At 43.9% G+C, this 21725-nt stretch overlaps 1 pseudogene; it reads left to right on the forward strand.

The window, feature by feature from the left end:
- The first annotated feature begins 218 nt into the window (after positions 1-218).
- Positions 219-19987, forward strand: LOC112424267 (small ribosomal subunit protein uS11-like; annotated as a pseudogene).
- The last annotated feature ends 1738 nt before the right edge of the window (positions 19988-21725 follow it).

Consider the following 21725-nt stretch of genomic DNA (forward strand, 5'->3'; position numbering starts at 1 on the left):
TCTCAAAAGAAGACATACTCCATGATCCCATTTACATTAAATTCTAAAAGAGGCAAAATTAATACATAGTGAAAGAAACCAGAACAGTGGTTAACTGGGGGGAGTAGAAGTTTTATACTTTAAGTTTGATAATAATCAGTTTTGTCACATCATCACAAGGAAGTTTTCTCAGTATCAATGCATAAACATACTTAAAAAACACAAAACCAAGATCAGCGATGCAAGCATTGGTATATAAGGAAATTCTGAATGCTGAACACTGCCAGCCCCACGAACTGGAGATTCTCAGAAAACGGCCATCTAAGACATTTGCCAGTTCTAGGTCACCCTTGTCAATGTGGAGCATTTGCGAACTGTCAGTCTTAAAATCCAACAAGTGGGAGATGACATGTAGAAATGGCACCTCGAAAGGGAAAGAAAAAAAGGAAGAGCAAATCATCAGCCTTGGACCTCAGGTGGGTGTAGGAGAGAGAATGTATTTGGTGTCTGTCAAATTTTTGCATCCTTCATTGACACTTTGATCCATATCACTTTTGTCCATGGCTGGAAGATGCAGCCTCCAGTTGCATCCATTTGCTGCAAAGGGCATGATTTTTGTCCTTTTAGATCTTTCTGGTAAAGAAACCCTTTGTCTTGTTACTGGTGGGATGAAGGTGAAGGCAGGCCCAGATGAATCCTCACCATATGCTGCCATGCTGGCCACCCAGGATGTAGCCCAGAGGTGCAAGGAGCGGGGCATCTCCGCCCTACACATGAAACTCCGGGCCACAGGAGGAAATAAGAACAAGACCCCTGGACCTGGGGCCCAGATGTCCCTCAGAGCCCCTTGCCTGCTCAGGTATGAAGATCTGGCAGAATGAATACGTCACTCCAGTCCCCTCTGACAGCACTCACAGGAAGGGGGGGTCACTGTGGTTGCCGTCTGTGGACAGAAATCCTCAAAATATTTTTCTGTTAATAAATTGCTTTCCTGTAAGAAAATAAAAAGCCAACCAATATGCCCTGAGCACTAATTATATGCCAGAGCCTCTTCTAAAAGCTTGACACATTGAATCCACCAACAACCCTACGAAACTGGTTCCAGGATTATTCCCATTTTAGAAATGAGAACACTGCAGCACTGAGCACTGAAGGACTGAGATCCTCTGATTGCTTGCTTATATCCCCAGTGAGACCGGAAACTCTTTGAGTCAGGTTCCATGTTCTGTGGCTTCACGGATCTTCAGGTACTGTGATAATGCCAGCCATGGAGTGTGGCAAAAAATCAAAACCACAATGAAACATCAACTGACACCAATCGTAATGGCTATTATTAAAAAGTCAAAAAATGCAGATGCTGGTGGGGCTGTGGAGAAAAGGGAAGACTTAACCTCTGTTGATGAAAATGTAAATTAGTTGTTTGCGGAAAGCACTTTGGAGAGTTCTCAAGGAACTTAGAACAACCATTCAGCCCAGCAACCCCATTATTGGGTATATACCCAAAGGAAAATAAATCTTTCTACCAAACAGACACGTACACTCACACAGTCATCAAAGCAGTATTCACAATAGCAAAGACAATACACAATAGCAATGAAATCAACCTAGGGGCCCATCCATGATGGGCTGGATAAAGAAAATGTGTACCATGGAATACTATGCAGCCACAAAAAAAAAAAAGCAAAAATCATGTCCTTTGCAGAAATATGAATGTAGGTGGAGGCAATTATCCTAAGCAAATTAACACAAGAACAGAAAACCAAATACCAGATGTTTTGACTTATATGTGGGAGCTAAATATTGGGTACCCATGGACATAAAAACGGGAACAATAGCCACTGCACACCACTAGAGTAGGGAGAACAGGGGGGACAAGGTTTAGAAAAACTAACTATTGGATACTGTGCTTACTACCTGGGTTATGGATTCAATCACACACCAAACCTCAGCATCACACAATATACCAGGTTAAAAACAAACAAACAAAACCTGCATATATACCCCCTGAATCTAAAATAAAAGTTGAAAAAAAAATAAAAATGTGTAGCAAAAGAATGGATGTTGTGTTCTTAGTTCTCCCTCCTGCTCTCCCTTCTCTCTTACTCTCTCTCTCTCTCTCTCCCCCACAACCCACCACTTCACTCTTATTGGCCAAGTGCCTAGTATCACCACTATCCCATTTAATTCTCACAACAACCCTACAAATTCCTTCTCTTTCTGCCTATTTTGTACATGAGAAACTGAGACTCTCAGAGGTTTCAAGTTTTAGAACTAATGTTTTGACTCGGGGATTTTCAACAACTATCTTACATGTTCAGCCCGAGGATGGGACTCCTCCTGAGAACCCTAGGTCTGGGGAAAACTTGCAGATGGAAACGAATAAATCCTGAGGTCGTCTCTAAAGGTGTAACTACAGGGCTCCATAAATGATATTAACAGCTGTGTCTTTACCACTCTACTAAAGTCAAAAGTGATGCTGTTGATTAAAAATAAATAAATTAAAATAAATAAAGAAGAATGACTGCTCAACTATCGGCTGAAGCCATGTTGTCCGTGCCAAGTGTCAGCTTCAGGATAGGTTTTGATGTGGGAAGAGTTAAGCCTTGAGTTATTATCAGAATTAGGGTGCTTTATTGGTTCACATCATCCAATCTTCCCCAGCCATTATGGTTTTGCTGAAACATTAAACTACTTTAAACTTTCATTTTCCTCTTAAAACTAAATTAGTTTGGAGGAAATTGTATTTTCCGAGCTCCAGCACCAGCCTCAGGCAGAGGGAGTTACAGTACAGCGCACAGATGAACAACAATCACGGCCTAATTACTAAGTGGTAAGTGCAGTGTTTCTCAACTTACATTTGCTTTGGAGTTTCTGAGGTCGTGCAGGGAGGCAGTTCTCAAGCACATTTCCTTCAGAAGCTTTGGGTATTTTTTCTTTTTCACTTTTTAATTTCGTTTCAGGGGGTACATGTGCAGGTTTGTTACCTGGGTATATTGTATGATGCTGAGGTTTGGGGTATGGCTGAACTCATCACCCAGGTAATGAGCGTAGATAGTACCCAACCTAGTTTGTCAGCGTTTACCCCCTCCATCCCTTCCCACTCTGGTAGTCCCCAGTGCCTGTCGTTCTCATCTTTATGTCCATGTGCACCCGATGTGTAGCTTCCACTTATAAGTGAGAGCATGTGGTATTTGATGTTGTTTCTGCATTGATTTGCTTGGAGGAATGACCTCCGGCTGCATCCATGTTGCCGCAAAAGGCATGATTTCGTTCTTTTTCATGGCTGCGTGGTATTCCATGGTGTATATGCACCACATTTTCTTTATCCAGCCCACCACTGATGGACATCTAGGTTGATTCCACATCTTTGCTGTGTGAATAATGCTGTGATGAACTACAATAATATATATCTTTTTGGCAGGATGATTTGTGATCCTGTGGGTATATACCCAGTAATAGGATTCTTGAATCCAACTGTAGTTCTATTTTTAGTTCTTTGAGAAATCGCCAAACTGCCTTCCACAGCAGCCGAACTAATTTACATGCCCACCAGCAGTGTATAATTTGAGTTATTCATATGGTGGTCTTCCTACATCTCTGGCTGTAGAAAGGGGAAGGACAAAGAAATTCACAAAGCACCTAATACGTTTCTGCACTACTAGGTACTAAAGTATGTTATTTCATCCTCACTAGTAGTAATAGGAGATGCCCATTTTACAGAGAAGGACCCTTGAGGCTGGGACTAACAGATGAAGGCTGATCTGCTGAGGTCCTGCTGCATGCTAGAAAATATGCTGGGCTCTTCTTCTACTATAACAGATATCCATTCCTCTGTCTGTCCCGCATGTCCTTTCTTTGGGGAAATGCTCTTTCTTTCATATCAATCACACATACAGTCCCCGAGAAAAGTCATGCGATTGAATCTGAGCCCATCATGGGACCTTAGTCATGTGATTAAAACTGAGCCAATTATACGATGTCCAACAGTCATGTGATTAAAACTCAGCCAATCATAGGACCTCACCACCCTGGCCACAGTGATTGGTCTAAGAGGCAGGAACGTGATAGAAGCCAACCCAATCATTCCTCTTCCCCAGGATTTTTCTACCTGGGCCTGGAAGTGGGATACTGCCCTCTCTGGTGGAAAACCTAAGAAAAGTCTAACTTTTACCTATTGGTGGCCATGGGGGCTAATGAAAGCCATTCTCAGAAAGACAAAATAAATGCTTGGCAGGAATATAGAAGAAAGCTGAGAGGTAGGAGGAGAAAGAGAACCCCTCTCTTGCTGTATTTCCATCCTGTCCATAGTTGGGTTACTATGCCCATAATCCACACACCATCTGTTGCCCTAGATGAATCCAGTCAGGCTGGCCATTTGCAAACAAGAGTACTGATGACAATCTAACAACCATATCTAATTTATTAGGCACATACTGTATGTCAGGCACTAATCTAAGTGTTTCATTTGTCTTGACTCATTAAATCCACATAATTTTTTTTTTAGACGGAATCTTGCTCTGTCGACCAGGCTGGAGTGCAGTAGTGCCCAATCTCGGCTCACTGCAACCTCTGCCTCCTGGGTTCAAGCGATTCTCCTGCCTCAGCCTCCCCAGTAGCTAGGATTAGAGGCACATGTCACCACGCCTGGCTAATTGTATTTTTAGTAGAGACAGGGTTTCACCATGTTGGTCAGATGGTCTCGATATCCTGACCTCGTGATCCGCCCGCCTCGGCCTCCCAAAGTTCTGGGATTACAGACGTGAACCACCGCGCCCGGCCAAATCCACACAATTTTACGAGGTAAGCACTAGTAACTTCCATTTTACGTTTAAGAAAAGTGAGGCATGGAGATATTAAAGCGATTTGCACAAGGTCACAAACCCAGAGTTTCTTCAACTGAAAGATGTGGAATATATAGGTCTTTTCAAAATCAGTTTTTGATTTTACAAACTTTACAAACATTGTGAGTTTCTTTGCAAGAAATATTGACAGAGTCTATACCGATATGGTGCCTCCAGCAGCTTCACTCAAGGGTTCACCCTCCTCTAGCCTCTCACCCCAAGAGGGCCATAAAACCATTCTCAGAAATGGATTCCTCTCTGCTATGGGCTAAGGACCGAATAACCCATTTCACAGATGGGAAAAACAAGTATTAGAGTTTCAGTAAGAGTCTCAATGTGGTGGAGCTAGGATTCTCACCCAACTTCAGAGCTAACACTCTAAATAGCTTCCCTCTATTCCTTCAAGATGAACTCATCTTGTTAGATTTGCTCAGATGCTGCACCAGTTCACAGCCTGAAGCTGATCTCTTTTTATTTCTGCAAATGAAAATATCTTTATTGTGTTTTCTTTTTCTGCTGAATCTGAAGATGGCACAGGCTGCCTGACATTATTCTCAACAGCAGTGCCCCAGCCCACAGATGGTGAGGCCTGAAACTTCCTGTTAGACAACTGTTTCGAACTTTCAGGGCTGATTGCCCCTGGCAGAAGCAGCCCCAAACCAACCAGAGTGTTTGATGCTGCAAGAGTGTGTCAAGGCTTCCTAGCCATTTGCTAGTCCCTTTTAATTTTAAGAGCAAACGGGAGAGGCTGGCTCTGCAGAACAGAGGGGAAGACAGAAAGACAAGGAGAGGGAAGGACAAGGTGAGATGAAATGGTGATTTTGCAAAGCAGCAGTCAAGAGTAAAACTGCTACCATTATTGCTTATTCCCTCGCTGGGATCCTGATAAGACAGGACATTTGCGGTTGCTCATGAAAATGAGGGTTTGACCAGGCTGACCTTGTACACAAGCATGATTCATTCGTTGAAGAACCCAAGGCTCTTCCTGATCCAGGCACTGCAGTGGGCGTGGTCTGAGAAGAGCCCCTCATGTCCCCATCAAAACCTTATCTCACAAGTGGACTCTGAAAACTGACTATTTATGCATGTCTGCAAGTGGCATCTTTGGAGTGGAAGGAGGTAGCATCAATATCAATTAACAGGACCGACACAGTGGCTCACACCTGTAATTCCAGCACTTTGGGAGGCCGAGGCAGGCAGATCACTTGAGGTCAGGAGTTCAAGACCAGCCTGGCCAACATAATGAAACCCCATCTTTACTACGAATACAAAAATTAGCTGAGTGTGGCGGGGGGCACCTGTAATCCCAGCACTCTAGAGGCTGAGGCAGAAGAATCGCTTGAGCCCAGGTGGCAGAGGTTGCAGTGAACTGAGATTGTGCAACTGCACTCCAGCCTGGACGACAAAGACAGACTCCATCCATTTGGTAAGAACCATCACTATTTTTAAATAGGCTGCAATGTTACCAGTGACAAAAGTCTTTGATTCTTCTCCAGAAAAGCAGAGATTGCCAGTTTCTCAGCATCCCCACATGCTGAGAAACATACAGTGCCCTGTACCCACTTATAGTCAGCAGTTTTATTGTTACCTTTCTCCATAAGGAAACTCTCACTCCAGAACTGTTTGGGAAAGAAACTGGGAGAGAGGGGAAAAAATAATAATTATGTATCCAACTCTTGTCAGTTGCAGATTTTTTTTCTTCCCATTTTATATATCTAGTCATCATCTTGCATACATAAAATTTAAGCACCACTGCATTGCTAGCATTTTGCAGAGAGAGATTTTCTAATACAGCACTACCAATTTACTTGAAAGAATAGCCGGTCTGTATTTACAGCTAATGGGCCCACGCTTGTTTATAATGCTCCCGGTGAGCCAGGTGACAGGTGCCGTTGACTTTCCTTCACTCTTTTCCTCATCCGTGTAAGATGCAGGCTTATTATAAATGTGCTTTTTCTATGACAAGGACCAGAGCCGGCACTCTCGGCCTCTTCTTAGGGAAGATAGCAATGGTATTGGTGGGGTAAATGGATTGAACTTCCAGAGCTGGGTTTATATCCTAGATCCGTCACTTTCTATCTGCGTTACTTTGAGCAAATCACTTAACCCTCTTCAGCTCTATTGCTGATGATTTCTTATGTGCAAGATAGAAATAACAATCCTATTTCTTCGGGCTGCTGGAAGGATGGCATGAAATATGGTATGCAGGTGCCCACAGCACACACACTGGGCATGTGCTATACAATGGAACATGTGTCCATTCTTCCCTTCCTTCTAGGTCAAGCCACAGGGACTGGCAAATACTAGGCACTCAATAAATGGTTGAAAGAATATATAGGACTTGGGTGGGGGCAGGGGATAGGTGGACAAGATCAGCCTCCCTGCTTCTGGCCAATGGGAAAGTTCAGTGGAGGCCTCTGAACTCAGATTTTGAAAAGTCCCTGTCCTCTTCCTGCTTGGTTGTACCCTATAAGTGGGTACAGTTCATTGTACAATTTTAAGACTCCCAGACCAGATGGCTGGAGAGGTCCCTAGGAGCCAGGACTCTCTTTAATGAAAGAACCCGTATCAAATTACCACCAGCAGTAAAAGATCATGTTGGATGACATAACTGGCTTGTCCAAGGGGCAGCTGCCTTCAGGCATGGCTAAATCCAGGAGTCAGCGACTGTTGTCCAAGCTCATTCTCTCTTAATTTTTCCCCTGAGTTCATTTCAAGATGGCTCTCTTCATGAGGTAGGTCCTAGATTCCTACATTCCAATGGTTTTAGTTTAAGACAAGGATTCCCAATGGGTCAAATGAGGCCCGTTGCTCATTTTTGTAAATAAAGTTGTATTAGAATACAGCCACACCCATTCATTGAAGTATCTATAGTCTATGGATACTTTTACACTAGAGGCAGCAGCATTGAGTAGCTGCAACACAGACTGAATAGCCCAAAAAGCCTAAAATATTTACCATCCGGCCCTCTACAGAAAAAAAGTTTGCCAATCCCTGACCTAAGTGAAAGATCTCTACTTTTGCCATGCATGAGTGTAAACTCTCAAAGGACATGTTTGGGACATGATTTTCTCCCTGAATCACTCTCTGGGGCCAGGGATGTAAAAAACTCTGACTGGCCAGTCTTCATCCTGGAACCATCTTTGTGGCTGGGAGCTGGAACTGGGCAGGACACCTTGATGGAAAGCCCCACTGAGGCCAGAGAGAATAGAAGAGCAGCACTTCCCCTGGGGAAAAGCAAAGCACTGTCACCACAGAAAAAGAGAGAAGAATTGCTAGAAAAATCGGGGAAGCCCATTACAAATGAATGAATGAATCAACATAGCTTGGGGTGACAGGCACAAATGAAAACTCCCTGCTTTTCAAAAGCATCCCGTCCCAGAAAGTTCACTTTGATACAAGTTTTGGGTCAAAAAGCAGATGCTTATTTTCTGGAAGAAGAACTCACCCGGATTCCTGTGATCAAGAATCCCAGCACTCTCACCACTCATCATCATTCTCACCACTGATGATTCAGCAGAGGAAAGAGAAAACAAAATAAAAAAACCATTGATTCTTCAGTTCGAGATATTGCCAAGGGCGGAGGCTGAATTGTTCATGCCTCTTAAGCCAGAGCTATAATCGGAAGCTGGAAATGACCCTTCAGACACTGCCAAGATCCTCCCTTGTCTCTGGTTAAAGGGTTAGAGATGCTACCTCTTTCCCCAGTGGGGCTATGAAGATAACCCAAGTTCAAACAATTTAGACCAGGAATGCACATACCTGGCAGGTGTCACTCCTCCCTCCATGAGTGTGGAAGGCATAGCTAATCAATCACGGGGATTTTTCAACACAGTAGCCATGCAGTCATTACTAGTTGATATTTATCTCTTTTGGTTAGCCAGAGCCCAGAGTCTTCGTCTGGCCACAAAGAAGACCTTGCAGTACCTTCCTCATTCTAAATACCTACCCCCTTGGGAGGATCGCTTGAGCTCATGAGTTCAAGACCAGCCTGGGAGATATTGTGAAAGCCTGTCTCTATGAAAAAAAAAAAAAATGTTTTGAATTAGCCAGAAGTGATGAGGCACACCTGTAGTCCCTGCTACTCAGGAGGATGAGGTGGGAGGATTGCTTGAGCCTAGGAGGTGGAGGGTGCAGTGAGCTGAGATGGCTCCACTGCACTCCGGCATGGACAACAGAGTGAGACCCTGTCTCAAAAAAACAAACCAAAACAAAACAAAAAACCTGCCTAATACCTATTTCTCCATCAATTCCCAGATGTTAACAGTCCTTGTTTCAAAAACATTAAATGAGAAACCAAATGTCCATCAATGGATGAGTGGATTTAAAAAATGTTTTGTATGCATCTACAAAGGAATACTATTTAGCCTTAAAAATAAAGGGAAGTTGGGCCGGGCGCGGTGGCTCACACCTGTAATCCCAGCACTTTGGGAGGCCAAGGTGGGCGGATCATGAGGTCAAGAGATTGAGACCATCCTGGCTAACACGATGAAACCCCGTCTCTACTAAAAACACAGAAAAAGATTAGCTGGGTATGGTGGCACGTGCCTGTAGTCCCAGCTACTCAGGAGACTGAAGCAGGAGGCAAAAGTTGCAGTGAGCTGAGATTGTGCCACTGCACTCCAGCCTGGGCAACAGAGCGAGATTCCATCTCAAAAATAAAAATTAAAAATAAAATAAATAAATAAATAAATAAATAAAGGAAAGTCAGATACTTGCTACATGAATAAAACTTCCCAAGACATTATGCTAAATGAAATAAGCCAGACGCAAAAGGACAAATATTGTATAATTTGCTTATATGAGGTATCTAGAATAGTCAAATTTGTGGAGACAGAAGGTAAAATAAAGGTTACCAGGGCCTGGGAGGAGAGAGAATGGGGAGTTCATGTTGAATGGGTGCAGAGTTTTAGATGGATGGTGGTGATGGTTGTACAACAATCTGAATTTGCTTAATGCCACTGAGCTGGACACTTAAAAGTGGTTAAAATGGCAAATTTGATGTTATGTATTTAACAAATAGCTTTCCATTGCCAGCATGATGTTCAGGATCTTTACTGTTCCTGTCCACAATTCCAGCTTTATCCCTCTATTCTTGATACTTGCAATGCTCCTGCCACACATTCAATACTAAAAAAACATAGTCCACGTTTGTCTGTTTTTATCATCGTCCCTTACTCAAGCTATTTCTGCAGCCTGTGGAGCAGACTGTGGTGTTACACATTCCTTTTTGCCCAGATCTTATAACCCATTCCTCCTTTTTTTTTCCTTTGGGGACTCCTTTTCCACACCACATGACCTCAATATCCTGCAAATCTCACTCTAAACCCACCTTTCTTCTTTAATCCTCATTAAAGTCCTTTGAGGCAGAATTCATCTCACCTTTCATGCTTTCCCATAGCACCTTGCTTTATGAGCTCATCTGTTTGCCTTGTTCTAAGAGAGGTTGTGTTTGTCTTTCTCCTCCACCCTTTCCCCTTGATAATACAGAATCACACTGAGTTCAGATATGCATGGCCATGAGAAACACGCACCATAATGCCTGTTCAGGAATGAATTCAGAACATTGTTCCCAGGGATTCTCCTGCATAAGCTCACCTAGGAGTGTCTTTCAAACGTAGGTTCTTGCCTCACCCTAGAGATCCCAGTTCAGTTTGTTCAGTGCAGGTGGTTCATGGACCACCCTTTGAGAAACATTGTCCTGGAACCTAAGTCAACGTAAGTTTTAAACTCCAGTCTGTGATAGTATAAGCCGGAGACTGGGGTAAATAACAATGGGTATTAAGAAGAAAGCTGCAATATATACCTAAATGTAATATTTCTTTGAATTTCACTGCATTTTTTATTTCATGACCAATCTATTTCTTACTTTGTTTCATGCAAATAATACTAAATATTGTCATTTCCATAACTAGTTTCTCTCTTTTTTTTTCTTGGCAAGGTCACCCAGGCTGGAGTGTAATGGTGCTATCATGGCTCACTACAGCTTCTGCCTCCTGGGCTCAAGCAATCCTCCTACCTCACTCAACCTCCCAGTAGCTGAGATTACAGACACAGGCTATGTCCATGCTAATTTTTATACGTTTTGTAGAGCTGGGGTTTCATCAAGTTGTCCAGGCTGGTCTCAAACTCCTGGCCTCAAGTAATCTGCCCACCTCAGTCTCCCAAAGTGCTGGGATTACAGGCATGAGTCACAATGCCTGGCCTTGTTTTTCTATAATAGTAGAATTGTGAGATTCTCCCTGAGGTTGTCACTTTCTACTCGATTAGCCACACCTAGGCTATTTTAACCACCATGATAAACCATGGGTAAGTACCACCATCCATATGAAGAGAGCAACCTGATTTGTAGGCATAGCGCGTAGGAGGTAACACCCAGCCTCCATTCGTGCATTCAACTAATACCTACCCAGCACCGTGCCATGGAAATGTACCCTGAGAAGGTAGATAAATAAAAGATTGAATAATCTGCCAGTTAGAATAGCCAAGCTGACAATCTGGGAGGCTGAACCAAAAGTTGTTGATAAAGTGACTGTCCAGTAAGACGTAAAGGAAGAGGAATACCTCTAACCCACGAATTCACCATGGTCATTCTTATTTCTCATTGCTTGCCTTCTCCAAACCTTTAATTTAACAACCTCAGGGTCTCTTCTTTGACCATCCCTGTACCAATTGTAGTGACTCAAGGAGTGATGCATGCAAATTCATCAGGTTCAAGTCATGTTTCATCCCTGGGGCTGAAAAGGGGAGGCTGGGTCAGTTCTTATCCAACCATAAAGACTAGGAACCAGGGAGGGGCAGTTCCCCAAAGGAAAATGCTTTGCGATAATCAGAAGTTAGGGCTGTGTTTGTTAGTTTGGATAAAGAAGCTGTAATATTATATTTATACATACATATATATATATATGATGGAATACTATTCAGTGAGTGAATAAACTGTGGTATAGATATACGATGAAATATATAGATATACAATGAAATACTACTCATTCCTAAAAAGGAATTAATTAATGGCATTTGCAGCAACCTGGATGAGATTGGAGACTATTATTCTAACTGAAGTAGTTCAGGAATGGAACACCAAACATCGCATGTCCTCACTCCTAAGTGGGAGCTAAGCTATGAGGATGCAAAGGCCTAAAAATGACACAATGGACTTTGAGGGCTCAGAGTGAAAAAGTGAGAAGAGGGTGAGGGATAAAAGACTACAAATTGTGTGCAGGGTATACTGCTTGGGTGATGGGTGCACCAAAATCCCACAAATCACCACTAAATAACTTACTCATGTAACCAAACACCTGTTCCCTAATAACCTAAGGAAATAAAAAATTTAAGTTAAAAAAAAAGAAGTTAGGGCTAATGCCAGATGACCCCAACAGATTCCCCTTTGCAGAGCTCTCTCTACATTAATAAATCCAGCTGTGTAAACTCCTTGCTCCAAGGAATTATGACTCCATTGGGGTCCTTCCGTCCCCATCCCTAGTCCTTGCCCGCCAGCATTTCGGGGCTCTACATTCTGTCCCTGAAATACGCCTACACCTGGCATGACAGTATGAGGAATTAGGAACTGGTTACTGGTAATGGAAGAGGCAGACAGTCTCTGCTTTTTCCCATCACAAACAGGCAACTATGAGAGAGGCCGTTAGAAAAGATATGATCCCTGAAGAGCTGCCATTTGTAGACCTTTAAATTTTTCCACTGCACCCTGGTATGGCTATTCATTAATATTATTATTATCTTCCATTGAGATGAATGGGAGTACTGATTGCTCCTCTCCCACAAATCTCTCCATTGCCATACTCGCCTTTAGACAAATACCAACCTAAAGGCCAATGACTGACTCTCAATCATTGAGAGTCACAAATCACCACTAACGAATTTACTCATGTAACCAAACACCACCTGTTCCCCAATAACCTAAGGAAATTTTTTAAAAAATTAAGTTACAAAAAGAAGTTAGGGCTAATACTAGATGACCCCAACAGATTCCCCTTTTCAGAGGTCTCTCTACATTAATAAATCCAGCTGTGTAACCTCATTGCTCCCAGGGATTATGACCCCCTTGGGGCCCTTCCCTGGCTCCTAGACTTTATGGTTGGGTGAGAACTGGCCCAGCCTCCCCTTTTCAGCCCCAGAGATGAAACATGGCTTGAACCTGATGAAATTTAGCATTTGTTTTGCCAAATGAATAATGGAAGAGGACTGGAAATAAGGAAGAAGATTGAAGTCCCACAACTGAGCTGCCTGTGCCAAGCTGCCTGCCACCGTCTTGGGACCCTTTGCTTCTTTTTATTTCTCTCTGTTGCCCTCCAAGATGCCTTCTTCTGCCTGCCCCACTTCCACATATTCTTATTTCTGGAGCCACACCACTGGTTCCATAGTTTGGGGTAGAGAGAGAGAGAAATCTCTTTGAAATAAAGCATGGCACAGTGAACACAAAGGGCCTATGGAGCCAAACACGCAAGCCCATGCCCTAGTCCTGCCCTTCCTTAGCTGGGTGCCCTTGAGCTGTTACCAATCAATCCTTCAGAGCAGCTTTGGTTGGTTGGTTGTTTTTTCAACTTTTATTTTAGGCTCAAGGAGTACATGCGCAGCTCTGTTATGAGTAAATTGTGTGTCACAGAGGCTTGGGGTACCTGTTATTTTGTCACCCAGGTAATAAGCATAGTACTTGATAGGTCGTTTTTTGATCCTCACCCTCCTCCCACCCTCCACCCTCAAGCAGGCCCCAGTATCTGTTGTTTCCTTCTTTGTGCCCATGTGTATTCAATGTCTAGCTCCCTCTTTTAAGTGGGAACATGCAGTATTTGGTTTTCTGTTCCTATGTTAGTTTGCTTAGGATAATGGCCTCCAGCTCCATCCATGTTGCTGCAGAGGACATAATCTCGTTACTTTTTATGGAACAGACTCAGTTTTATGGACATAAATGAAGACCGTCCAAATATGAACAAGCAAAGGCTATTTATTTGGAGCTTGCTGTAGCAATGGAGTCAGCCACCATTACTTGCATTTGGCAGAGACTCAAAAGCAGACAGAGGAGTGGGAAAGTGTCACCGTGGAGAAAAGGGGTAGCTTCAGGTCTGCCTGATCAGAAGCTGTCAACACTGGGAAGCGGTAGGGGAATAATTAGAAGTGGTCATCTTATGTGATTGGTTAGAGGGCATATTTGGCTTTCTCTGGTTGGTCTTAAGTTGGAAATAGGAACAAAAATTAGGGAAGCTGTCAGTTTATTGACCAAGTTTTGACCCTGACCATATTGGGCTGATTTCTGCAGAGGTTGTGCTTTGATTCCTTGGCTGGTGACTACAGAGGTGCCAGGTCACAGATGTGTTGTCATATATGGTCTGGCCATTGTTCATTTGTATATTCAGTGTCTCCATTTCCTCCCTGGTAAAATGGAAATGAAAATAGTCCTCAACTCATCGGACTGCAGGGAGAACAATAAGGCACGGTTTAAAAACCACTTGGCCTCACATCTGCTATTCATTCATGCATTCGACAAATGTTTTTTCAAGCACATCTTCTTGGTGATGGCAATACTACGAAAAGCAACCAAGTGGACAGACACGGGGACTCACACCTGTAATCCCAGCACTGTGGGAAGCTGAGGTGGGTGGATCACTTAAGATCAGGAGTTCAAGACCAGCCTGGCTAACATGGTGAAACCCCATCTCTACCAAAAATTTAAAAAAAATTTTTAAAAAGCCAGGCATGGTGGCACACGCCAGTAATCCCAGCTACTCGAGAGGCTGAGGTTAGGGAATCGCTTGAACCCAGGAGGCAGAGATTGCAGTGAGCCAAAATCACACCACTGCACTTTAGCCTGGGTGACAGCGTGAGACTCTGTCTCAAAAGAAAAGAAAAGAAAAGAAAAGCTAGCAAGAAAGGCTCCTAATTTCATGGAACTCCTATTCTCGTGGTGACAACCACGAGACAACCCATAAGGCAGCAAACAACAGATAAAACAATTTCAGACCATGATAAATGTTATAAAGACAATAAAGAGGGCATGGGAACACAGTTTATTGGGGAGTGCAGGCAGGTTGTTACTTTAGAAAGGGAGTTCAGTATCAAGTATCTATAATAAACAATAATTTATCGTATATTTTCAAATAGCTAGAAAAGTAGGTTTTGAATATTCTAAACATGATCCTGACGTTTTCTCTACATATATGGAAATACCACACTGTGCCCCATAAATATGTACAATTATCTGTCAGTTAAAAATAATAATAATTTTTTAAGTAAGCAAAAAAAAAAAAAAAAAAAGATCTGAAAAAAGGAAAAAAGAAAGGGTGTTCAGGAAAGACCTATTTATAAGGATGATATCAGGCCTGGAAGAAGCCAGCCACACAATAGGCCGGGGTAAGAGAAGTCTAGACAGAGGGGAACAGACGGTGCACAGGCCTAAGATATGGCATTTTCAAGGAGCATGACGAAGGCCAGAGTGCCTGGAACAGGCAATTGCTGGACGGAGGAAGATGAGGACCTGATGTCAGAGAGACAGGCTTGGGTCAGCTCACAGACAGCCGATCAGCCTGCCCAGGCATTCGGGGTGATGGACGTCCTAAATACTCCAACTTGATCATCACGCATTTTATGCTTGCATCAAAATATCACGTGAACCCCTTAAATATGTACCATTATCATGCATCCATTTTTAAAGAGCAAAGAGAAGTCATTGTTGGGTTGAAACAAGGCAGTGACAAGTAACCTAATTTTTACTTCCAATGGATTGTCCAGAATTAAGAAACCATCACGGTGATCTGGACAAGGGGTGGCTGTGGCTTAGACTAAGGCACATCAGAGACAAAGGAAAATTATCCAATTCAGTGTGTCTGTTTGGGGCAGAGCTGATAAAGCTTGCTGCTGGAGCAGGACTTGAATAGGAAAGAAAAGAGAAGAAGCAGAGATGGTTCCTGGGTATGGTGGATGGAGAAGGAGCCACAGTTATTATCTTAATGACTACATTAGCCAATTTGGGTGGGGACGACATGCTTATCCTCATCTCAAGCCTGTTTTGAAGACACGTGAAAAATAACTTTGAGGGCAGAGCATGGTGGCTCATGCGTGTAATCCCAACACTTTAGGAGGCCAAGGCAGGAGAATCGCTTGAGGCCAGGAGTTCGAGAGCAGCTGGCACAACATAGGGAGACCCCCGTATCTATAAAGAACTTTAAAAAATAGCTGGGCATGCTGATGTGCACCTGTAATCCCAGCTACTCAGGAGGCTGAGATGGGAGGATTGCTTGAGCCTGGGAGGTTGAGGCTGCAGTGAGCTATGATTATACCACTGCACGCCAGCCTGGACAACAGAGCAAAACTTGTTGCTAAAAAAAATAAAATAACTTTGTGGTCCAGAGCTCCATGAATGCACATGGACAGACTCGTTTTTCTGTCTTATCTCTTCTTATTTGACTCGCAGCGCTCAGTGAAGGCAGCTGCCTAGAAAAGCCACCCCCATTCCTCTCAGAGCCCCTCCCTTCCTTTCCATGGCAGGAGGGGGAGAGAGGTTGCCACAGCCAAACTTTCCTAATAACCTTCACAGCGGCTCGCAGGTCCCTGGCTGACTCTCCTGAGAAAGAGAAATCGCCTTTAGATGTGGGGCCCAAGCAGGGAGCTGGCCTTTGATTGGCCAGAGATAATTGGGCTCTTGTCTGGGTCTGGGAATGGTCTGTTCAGGAACATTAGCGAAGGCCACTGGCGTCTTGCTGGGACTGGGCATGCAGAGAGACAGAATGAACCAAGTAAGGGGCCTTGTGGTCATCAGAAACGCAGCTGGGGCCCTGGGCTGCCTCGGATCCCCTGGGGGTGGAAGGAGGACCAGCCCACCGGCATTTTCAGGAGCTATGGTGGGTGTCCTCTCTGATTGCTTCTCCCAAAAGCCCCCTTTTGGAACAAAGTGGACACAGCACCAAGTTCCAAGAAGCTGAGAGATTTGGGTTCAATCACCTACTCTACCCTTGATACAGTTCACTTTCATGAACCTCCATTTTCACATCTGTAAAATGGAGATAATGACACTACCTTGTTGGTTTTGTTCAAGGGTTAAGGGAAGTCTTATATACGAAAGTGTCTCAAAGAGTCCATAGAACGTAACTGATCAATAGGGTTCCTTTCATCCCCAACTTTTGATGGGGCCATTCTTGAAATGTTTTCCTGGTCCTGGCACCCAACTCAAACCATATGAGTCCCCAGACTCTTCCTGGACTCCTCCAGTGGGGAGTGATCTCCCCTACCCCACATTCCAACCCGCCTTCCTCGTCCCCACCCTCACTGCCTCTTGGCTCCTACTGAAGCCACTTGATGGACTACTGACAAGGTCCCTGTTACAACAGTTGTTGCCATTTACTAAATGTTTGCTACATACCAGGCCGTGTGTTGAGCATTTTCCATGCGTTATCCCATGTCATCCTCACATCTACCCTATAAGGCAGTGTCATTAACATCTCTCTTTTAGACATAAGGAAACAGAGGCTCAGAAACGCTAAAACAGGCTACACACAGTGGCTCACACCTATAATCCTAGCATTTTGGGAGGCCGAGGTGGGAAAATAACTTGAGGCCAGGAATTTGAGACCAGCCTGGGTAACATAGCTAGACCCCATCTTTAGAAACATAAAAAATAAATTAGCCAGGTATCAAAAATAAATTAGCTGAGTAACCTGTAGTCCCAGCTACTCAGAAGGCTGAAGTGGGAGGACTGCTTGAGTCCAGGAGTTTGAAGCTACAATGAGCTATGATTGTGCTCTAGCCTGGGCAACACAGTGAGACCCTGTCTCAAAAAAGAGAGACAGAGAGGAAGGAAGGAAGGGAGGGAGGGAGGGAGGGAGGGAGGGAGGGAGGGAAAGGAGAAAAAAGGGAGAAAGAAAGGAGAGAAAGAAAAAGAAAGAAAGAAAGAGAGAAAGAAAAGAAAAAAAAGGAGAAAGAAAGGCTAAAACGCTTCTGCAAAGTTGCTCCATTAGTAAATGGCAGAGCTGGCCTTCAGACCCTTGACCTGTCAGACACCAGCATCTATATCCTAACTACCACACTGTACCTGGGTGACATCGCCATTTAACATGCTCTCTGCACATGCTCACCTTACTTTCTCACTCAAGGTTCATAATAACCCAGAAAAGGAGGAATTATTTTCTCTCTTCTCTATCAAACTTACTTCATACATGAAAAAATAAAATCAAGGCCCAGCAGGATAAAGTAACTTACGCAAATCTCACCTCAGTTAATGGATTTTAACCTATGAGGCATATGGGTGAGGAATAAGGACACAGCATTGCAATACAGCCTTTTCCCATCAACATAGCCTGTTTCTTAGGAAACAAAAATGCAGTTATCCTAGGACCTCGCTGCTGGTTGTAAATGTGAAGTTAGAGCCTTATTTCTAACTCTGGAATTAAATCGTTCACCCTTGCGTTTAGAATGTGAGAATTAACAACTGTCGGTTATTTTCTGATACTTGTCACATTTTCTCTAAAGGGCAAAGATGAAGGCATCTTCTCCGTGTCAGCAGGAAAATCCCCAGGAAAAGACCAAAAAATTAAAAAAAGAGCTTCCTAGGCTGTCAATTAAACAAGAGCCTGTTCATGTGCATCCATGGAGCTCTGGACCACAAAGTTATTTTATTTTTTTTAGCGACAAGCTCTTGCTCTGTTGCCCAGGCTGGAGTGCAGTGGCGAAATCATAGCTCACTGCAGCCTCGACCTCCCAGGCTCAAGCAATCCTCCCGCCTCAGCCTGCCAGGACCAGGAAAACATTTAAAGAATGGCCCCAGCAGGCCGGGCGCAGTGGCTCAAGCCTGTAATCCCAGCACTTTGGGAGGCCGAGGCAGGGGGATCACGAGGTCGGGAGATCGAGAGCATCCTGGCTAACACGGTGAAACCCCGTCTCTACTAAAAATACCAAAAAAAAAAAGTTAGCCGGGCGTGGTGGCGGGCACCTGTAGTCCCAGCTACTCAGGAGGCTGAGGAAGGAGAATGGCATGAACCCGGGAGGCGGAGGTTGCAGTGAGCTGAGATCAGGCCACTGCACTCCAGCCTGGGCAACAGAGCGAGACTCCGTCTCAAAAAAAAAAAAAAGAATGGCCCCATCAAACCATACTCTTCTCTTGCACAAATGCTGTTTCCTAGGTAAGGTCTTGAAATGTGTTATACCCAATTTTAATTACACTCAAAGGAAGGGGCAGGTTTTTCAGAAGTGTCTAGAAAAAGGATGGCAAATTCCCGGTCGTTGCTATGAAAAATGGTGGTAACTTCTGGGTGTTGCCATGGCAATGAACAACTGACCTGCCACTGGTGGGCATGCCTTCTGGAGAGGTGCTTTTGCCTCTTCCCTGTTTCAGCCACTCTTCAGTCTGGTCCAGAGTAAAGTCCCACCTCCTACCTCACTTGCATAACTCTTCCGTATTTCTCAGCATCACATCAGTAGCTTGAAATTAACCGTGGTGGGAGTATTTACACCACAGTAATAAACAAACGCTACATATCAGAGTTCCATTGTTTTTGTTTGTGTTTTCGGAAAGCTGGTTGTTAAACATTTACCAGCACACTGCTGGTAGACTAGCAGAACAGGAGGGTGGTGAAGGGCACAGGCATTGTAACCAGACAGACTGGGAAGCCTGCACACATTTACCTTGCTGAGCCTCAATTTTGTAATCTGTAAAATGGGTTGAGCCGCCAGAAAGGGATGCATTCAGCTTCAGTGCTCTCACTGTACAAAGTGCTTAGCACAGTCTCAGGGACATAGAAAACACTCCTTAAAAATGGCAATAACCATGCTGCTGGTGCCACTACAACAGAGCTCCGGGTTTCTCCTCCTGACATTGTCTTCACAGTCAGGCCTAACCAGCTTAAAAGAGACACTCAGGGCCAAAGTGAAGCTGAATATATATAGTTTCAGAAGCGCCAAAGTCGAGAAGGAAATTTTTACAACTTCTCATCTTTGCCAACTTACTTTTTGGGTGTTTGTTAAAGAAACTGAATTCAAAAAGCCAAGTCATTCTAGGAGGATTTTTCAATAATTGCCTTTTTTCCCTTCAGATGTTCAGAGATGATTTCCGCCACCATCGAGATACAGATAAAAAGGAAGTCGAGTGTTTCAGTGCCAAGCCCAGCCTGCCTCATGAGCAGGGAGGTTATAACAAGAAGATAGCTGTCTCCGAGAAAAGCTAATCCGTCGTTTTCATGTCCAACCTTTACAAATTGTGCCCGTGTGGCAGAGTCTGAATCACTCTCTCTAACAGCCTCTGAAAACAAATGCAAAACCTTTCAAGTTCATTCAAAGTCATTACAGCACTTTCTAGAACTGAATCAATTACCGTAACCTCTGTGGGTGTGTAAAATATGAAATTACCAGCACCCTCACAGAGCCACAGAATTGGTAAATTAGCAAAAATTGATTATGGGAGCTTTGGGAGCAGCCCCTGGTGTATTAAGTGTCTTGATGACAAACAGCAATATATTATTTGTGAGATTTTGCTTGATGAAATTGTCTTGTCCGTTAACGGTGCTGTGCCTCGGTTACTGCTGATTTTACCATCTCAGAAATTGACATGGGGGTTGAGCGTACCATGTTGTGACTGACAAAAACAAGACAATCCAATTGTTCTGATAGAGCCAATATGTATTTTGTATCAAGATGAGAGTTTGGGCTTTCCAAATGAGCTTACCACGGTTTCTCCTCTCTGGACACCGTGGGTCATACGTAGAGAACAGACTATTATTTAAACACTTTCGATGTGGGAGAGCTGTTTGTCCTTCTCATCACTCCCTTCTCATAATTCATTTCTTACCCTCCTTCCCCCATGTTATCCTATGGATCCACTTTCTGAGCCAGGTTGATTAAGGGCAGGATCACTGTACCCTAAAAGGTCAGTGTCTCCAATCCCAGCACTTTGGGAGGCCAAGGTGGGCAGATGACGAAGTCAGGTGATCAAGACCATCCTGGCCAACACGGTGAAACCCCATCTCTACTGAAAATACAAAAAAAAAAAAAAAGCTGGGCATGGTGGCACATACCTGTAGTCCCAGCTACTCTGGAGGCTGAGGCAGGAGAATCACTTGAACCCACGCCACGGAGGATGCAGTGAGCCAAGATCACGCCACTGCACTCCAGCCTGGGTGACAGAGTGAGACTCTGTCTCAAAAAAAAAAAAAAAAAAAAAAAAAGTCTGTCTTCCCCGTGTAGCATTCTTCTAGTTCCTGCTGCTTTCTTGGTTTATGTCTTGATTTGTCTCAAAGCAGAAAGATAAGCTTCAGATTGTCTTTTCTCGGAAAGGAGACAGAAAAACAAAGGAATGTGGACAATACCTCCCAGCACTAGCACTCTGAGACATTATGGGATGTCTATCTGGCTCCAATAATGACCCCACTATATATAGGAACCCCTTCCTCTGCCAACCCAGTCATAGCTGAATGATCCCAGGCATGAGCACCTGGTTGGACCTGGGAAAATCGGATTCCCCACTGGGAATTTGATATTTGGAAGACCAAGAGTTAGAAACTGCATGTCATTGGATCTAATGCACTCCAATGAGAAGCATCATGGATTCTTGAGCTCATGTCCCAGAGCAGACTTGGTTTTTGCCTTTATTGATTCTTGGTTATCCAATACTTTCTGGGGCTCCTTAGTACTAAAGCCCCATCTTCTTTCCCCTTCACCTTCCACCATGATTGTAAGTTTCCTGAGGCCTCCCCAGAAGCAGAAGCTGCTATGCTTCAAAGTCATTACAGTACTTTCTAGAACTGAATCAATTACCATAACCTCTGTGGGTGTGTAAAATATGAAATTACCAGCATCCTCACAGAGCCATAGAATTGGTAAATTAGGCCGGGCGCGGTGGCTCACGCCTGTAATCCCAGCACTTTGGGAGGCCGAGGCGGGCGGATCACAAGGTCAGGAGATCAAGAC

The sequence above is a fragment of the Macaca nemestrina genome, chromosome 18 (genome assembly GCF_043159975.1).
Source record: "Macaca nemestrina isolate mMacNem1 chromosome 18, mMacNem.hap1, whole genome shotgun sequence".
Taxonomy (NCBI): domain Eukaryota; kingdom Metazoa; phylum Chordata; class Mammalia; order Primates; family Cercopithecidae; genus Macaca; species Macaca nemestrina.